This window comes from Rhineura floridana, chromosome 8 (genome assembly GCF_030035675.1).
Source record: "Rhineura floridana isolate rRhiFlo1 chromosome 8, rRhiFlo1.hap2, whole genome shotgun sequence".
NCBI classification, from domain to species: Eukaryota; Metazoa; Chordata; class Lepidosauria; order Squamata; family Rhineuridae; genus Rhineura; species Rhineura floridana.
In genome coordinates, this window is record NC_084487.1 from 106,245,199 (window position 1) to 106,251,456 (window position 6,258).

Here is a 6,258-nt window from a genome sequence, read left to right on the forward strand (position 1 = left end):
TGAAGTCAAATTTACACTTCTGTTCTTCAAAGTTGTGGCCTTATATCTGGAACAGGAGCAACATGAGCACCAAAATATATAGCATTCCCATTTCTGGTCAAAATATTATTTCAAAGCATATGCTTTTCATTTGAAAAGTATCCAAACTCAAATTTTCAGCAGAACTTAAGAAAAGGTTAGTCACATCAACTCTTTTGATCAAAACAAAGTCAAAACACTAGGGTCAGTTCACATGTAAAGTGATACATCTAGTTTGCCGTTACATTGCATTTGCCTTGAATACCATGCTTAAACCCAGGTTTGCAGTTATAGTTCATGAACCTTAGTCCGCTAGTTTGGACATAACTGCAAACTATAGTTTGCTGCAAACCAGGAAATAATTAATTAAGCTGCGCACCCATGAAGATGGAGCATTAGATCCTGGTTTAGCATTAAACGTAAATTGACCCAATATAATAAATGATTGTACTAAGTTTAAACCAGTAATCTTTTACAAATAAAGAAGAGGGTACAGGATCTTAGAGGACAGAGATGGGGAACATATGGTCTTCCAGATTTTGTTCAACATCCACTCCCATCAGCCCCAGCCAGTATGGCCAATGGTCAGGGATGATGGACGCTGAGAGTCCAAACATAGGGAGGACCAGAGGTTTATTTGAGAAAATTTCTAGACCTTTTAATTTTGGGAAAAAATCTAAGCTGCTCCATCCCTGCTATAAGATTTTGCTGAATTCATTCAAATAGTGACTCCTACCACTGCTGCAACTTGTCAGCTAATTCTTCTTCTCCATCTAATACCACAGCTGGTTTGTGGCAGTCATCACATGCCTCATGATTCCAAGGCTCACTGAATGCCAAACAGAGACCAGCAAACCTTATCCTCTCTCTGACCAGAGTTTTACAAGTACCCCTGAATGGAACAGCTGAACTGCACTAGGAACAGGGGACTGTTGGCCATTGAACCGCACTGTCACTGAGTTTGTTTTCCATCAAGTCTGAAAAACTGTAACTAGGGGGAGTTATGTCTTTGCCCAGTCTGGGAACGGACTGCCAAGGCTGTTGCTATGGTAGCCATCGCGATAAACTGGGAAAAGTTCTAGCAGCTATCTGTGTTAAGAGGTTGTCTTCTGAATATTGCCTCTGAACTGTGAGGCTGGTCTTCTGTGTATTGCCTCTGAACTGAGAGGTTGTCTTCTGTGTTTACCTTTGAAGAGAGAGGTACCAGAAGGGGGGTGACTGAAGAAACTCTACATGTATTTACTCTTAAGCCTTTGGCCGTAATGTCTTAATAAAGACTCTTAACATGCTCTAATGCTCTGAAGAAGTTTCTTGCTCAACTTAACTCCAATGTAATGTTGTTGCTGTTTCACGCAACAATGCACACACGTCAACAGGGGTTATGGGCCCAGATCCACAGCGCATTACACGGGAGTAAGTTGCTGGTCTGAACGGCAGATGGAGTTCCAGAGGGCAGCTTGATTGATTGTACCAGATGGAGGTGAGCAACATGGCTGTAAACCTGTCTGGGGGAGGCTTGCCAATGGAAAGATTGACGGAAAAGAATTATGGCAGCTGGAAGCCGAGGATGTGGGCTTTGCTGATAAAAGAGGATTTATGGGACACAATAGATGGACCCACTCCGGCGGTACTGACTGCGGCCTGGACGCGTAGAGATCAGAAGGCGCAGGCTTTTATACTTCTGGCTCTATCTGACTCTCAACTGCTACACATGAGAGATGTTACAAACGCCAAACAGATGTGGGACGTGTTGAAGGCTCTTCATGTGCAACAGACTGCGGGATCTAGATTGTGTTTGGCATGGAAGCTTTACCAGATGCGCTTCACGGGTGAGTGCGAAATGAGTGAGCATCTCACGGAATTCAGATGCCTGTTTGCTGAGCTGACAGACCGAGGCGTTGAACACTCTGAACTTCAGAAGACCAATCTGATCCTGGCTTCGCTCGATGGGACTTGGAATAATATGGTCATGGCTTTCGAAGCCATGCCTGACGGAGGTCTGAACGTTGCGTTTATTGAGGAAAATCTGACCCAGGAATGGCAGCGGAGACAAGAGGCGAAAAGTGCTGAGGAAAAGCAAAGAACCAAGCTGAAAGAAGAAAGCAGCTGCAGACAGGAAAACAAGCGGGAGCAGCAGCGGCTGAAGTCTTGTTTTGCCTGTGGGGCTCGTGGGCATCTTCAAAGAGACTGTGCAGTCAAGCGTAACTCTAGGGAAGGAGGCTTGAAGCAGGGAAGTGTGAACTTTGTTTGTAAACAGAAGTCTCAAGATTTAGGACCTGTTAACTGGCTTCTTGACAGCGGGGCAAGCCATATATTAATTAAAGACAGAAGTTTGTTTTATGCTTCAGAAGAAGTGCAAGATTTTGTGCAACTTGCAGATGGATCACACAAAAGGGTGGAAGCCCGAGGACTGGTGAGATTTAATAAACTTGGGATAATGTCAGAATGTTTGTTTGTTCCGGAATTGGCTCATAACATATTGTCAGTCAGAAAACTGGTGAGTTGTGATTTTTCTATATTGTTCCACAAAGACCAATGTTATATAATGAGGGGAGATCAAGTGTGTTTGCAGGGAAGCCTTAATGATTCACAGTTTGTAATAAAGAGCAGTCAAGCAGGGTGTGCTGTGTTAAACGCTAAGACACAGGTACATCAGGGCTGCGTCCATGAATGGCATCAAAGGCTGGGGCATGCAAACCTTGACACGATTAAGAAAACACCCATGCATAGTGAAAACATGAAATTGAAGGATTGTGGACAGTTAATGGATTGTGATTCTTGTCATAAAGCTAAAATGACTATTGCACCAATTAACCGGGAGGCTGAAAGAACCACAACAGCTCCCTACCAGCTAGTTCATGTTGATTTATCAGGGCCAATAAATGCTTCACGAGGAGGTGTGAAATTCTTTATGGTACTGGTTGATGATTTTACGAAATACACTCATGTTTATTTGCTTAAGCAGAAAAGTGAAGCTGAGCAGAAGCTGAAACTGTTCATTAAGAGAATCGAAACTCAACATGACGTCACTGTGAAAGCGATTCATTCAGATCAAGGGGGGGAATTCACAAGCAAAGCGTTAAGTGACTTCCTTGAGAGTAAGGGAATACACCAGACTTTCACAGCTCCTTTTAGCCCGTTTTCCAATGGGTCTGCTGAGAGAAAAAATAGGGTGCTTCAGGAAGCAATGAGAGCCATGCTGATGGATTGCAGTTTAGGGAATTCTTTTTGGACCGAAGCAATTCTTTATGCGAATTACATTCACAATAGGGTGTTACACAGTGCACTTGGAATGTCTCATGAGAAAATCACTGGCAGAAAACCGAAAATACAACACATTCGGGGCAAGGTGCTGGATCCACATTCCACAGGGAAAAAGGAGGGGCAAGCTTGTGCCGAGGGCACAGCAAGGTTTTGTTTTGGGATTTCAGAATGCATATTTCAGAGTTTGGTGTCCAGAAACACAGCAGTTAATTCTGAGCAGAAGCATTAAAGTCTCAGAAAAACCTTGGGATCAAAGGGAAACAGTTGTTCTTACAGGGTCAGATGACACACAAGAACAATCATTTAAGCCAGATCTTGACATTAAAGTGGAAGGCATACAAATACCTCTCAGAGATGCTTTGAATGAGCTCATTTGTGCAAAACGCAGATCGAAGAAACGTAAGGCTGAGGAAATGGAATCTCCTGCGCAGGTTGTGCCAAGCACAAGCACAGATGGGGGGGTTGAGAGAGCAGAAACTCTGGTACCTTTAAGACGTTCTACAAGATCAAACATAGGGACACCACCTGAAAAATTCACAGTGGGGTTAGTATCCAGTCCTGGAATGCATAAACTGGTGGAAATGGATTCTGACACTTTGTATTTGACATGTGTACAGCCAAAGTTTGATTGAATAAAGTGTTAGCTAAATGCACAGAGATGTTCTGAAATGTACTGTAATGTACTGAGATGTAATTTGGAACTGTATTGCAAGATGTATTGGAGAAATGTATTGTTGTTATTGTTGTAATGAGTTACAGACATGATGGGGAAAAAAGGGGGGATTGTTGACCATTGAACCGCACTGTCACTGAGTTTGTTTTCCATCAAGTCTGAAAAACTGTAACTAGGGGGAGTTATGTCTTTGCCCAGTCTGGAAACAGACTGCCAAGGCCGTTGCTATGGTAGCCATCGCGATAAACTGGGAAAAGTTCTAGCAGCTATCTGTGTTAAGAGGTTGTCTTCTGAATATTGCCTCTGAACTGTGAGGCTGGTCTTCTGTGTATTGCCTCTGAACTGAGAGGTTGTCTTCTGTGTTTACCTTTGAAGAGAGAGGTACCAGAAGGGGGGTGACTGAAGAAACTCTACATGTATTTACTCTTAAGCCTTTGGCCGTAATGTCTTAATAAAGACTCTTAACAAGCTCTAATGCTCTGAAGTTTCTTGCTCAACTTAACTCCAACGTAATGTATGCTGTTTCACGCAACAACGCACACACGTCAACAGGGAAATGCACAAACTGCTGCTGTGCTCATACCAAGGCTGGACCCCTACTCCACGGCTTATATGGGAAAATATCCCAATAATAATAATAAACACCACCATGAGAATATGTCTTCCCCTCCATTTTTCATGGGGCATCAGAAACTGTAATAAGCAAAGGAGATGATTGGTGGAAGTGTTTTCTTGCATTCAAAATCCAATATTCCCTTCCAGGCTAACAAAATTGCATTTTTTAAAAGATCAGACTGACAGCGTCCTTGGGGCTTTTTATCCTTTCCTGCAGTCATTGTAAGCAATGTTGTATAGTGCAGTTATTTGCTGCTTATGACACAGTGTCCTTGCACAGATCTGATTTGGGGTGTGTGTGTATGGCAGTGGATGATAGACAGCAGGGCCCTAACTGGCAGCATAGTCTTTTGGTCCCTTCCAGCTTTCTAACAGTTTCTGAGAAAAAGCATCTGCAGACCTCCTTGTTTTAGTTATGATTTGTATGAGCACGTGGGTTTTGTTGCATATACAGGTGCTTTTCAGATTTCCAAACTTCCCAGGAATACAGAAAAGTTATCTAACTTTCCCTAGTTAATCAAAACACAAGCACTGTATACATCATAAAGTGTCAGATTCAATTGTTAAGTCATTTCTAGGCTGTTTTGTTGATGTCAGTGTAAAAGAGCTGTCCATCAAATCTATCCAGTTCAAATACTATGTTTCAGAAGCAAACTGGATATAAGGCCAAGGAAGCAGTTAAGCAGGACACTCTACCAAAATTCTGTTGCATATGTAAACCTGTTTGTCCTCAGCTTCTTGTATAACCACTCGAAAAAATAAATCAGCCCACTGTCCAAGTTTTAGAATTTAGAAGCTGCAAACAATGTAACAAAGTTTACCAAACTCCTCTCTTGCAATATTGATGATTTTTTGTTCATAATAGCCATGAATACAATTGTAAAGGAAGTTCAAGTCCACAGTCTTCATCCTGAGTATTTGTTAAAGGCGCTAAATGCTTTCAGTTCAACCTTAAAATATACATTAAAATAGGGATGAGGAACCTGTGGCTCTCCATGTTGGACTACAACTCCCATGAGCCCCAGCTGGTATGACCAATAGTCAGGGACGATGGGAAATGTAGGCCATTACCAGCTGGAGGGTCACAGGGACTCAAAACATTGTAGGTGGGAAAATGTTTTAAGGATGCAACATGAATACTGGGAATCATATGTGGGAAGCGCACTGTAGGAATCTGGTTGGCCGCTGGGAGGAAAGGATGTTGAACTAGATGGCCTTTGGCCTGATCTAGCAGAGTTCTTATGCTCTTAATATGGCAGAAGGGCAACAGATGGACTACTTTACAGCCAAGAGCAGAGGCTACCTATATAGATCACATTGCACATATTCAAAACACCCAATGCCTACAAGTTCATTTCCAGGTTCATACTGGTTCTCTACTGAAGATTCAGGAGCTGTTTCAAGAGAGAGCACAGCCAGGGCAGCCCTTCTATTTAGTGGTGCAGTTAGATAATTTTAGACTTTTAAAAGTCTTATTGTGGGAGAACTTTTTTTAAGGTAATGTGCTTACTTCAAAATGTGGTAAGCCAACTTTGCTGTATTTGGGAACCCTCCTGCTCTTTTTGTTGAGTAGGCCTTTTACATCTCCCCAAAGTCCTTACCTGATAGTACTACTGGCTCTACCATGTTCCCAGGGGTTACTTGAAAGGCCTGTGTGAACTAAGAGGGAAGCAGAAGTCTATATCATC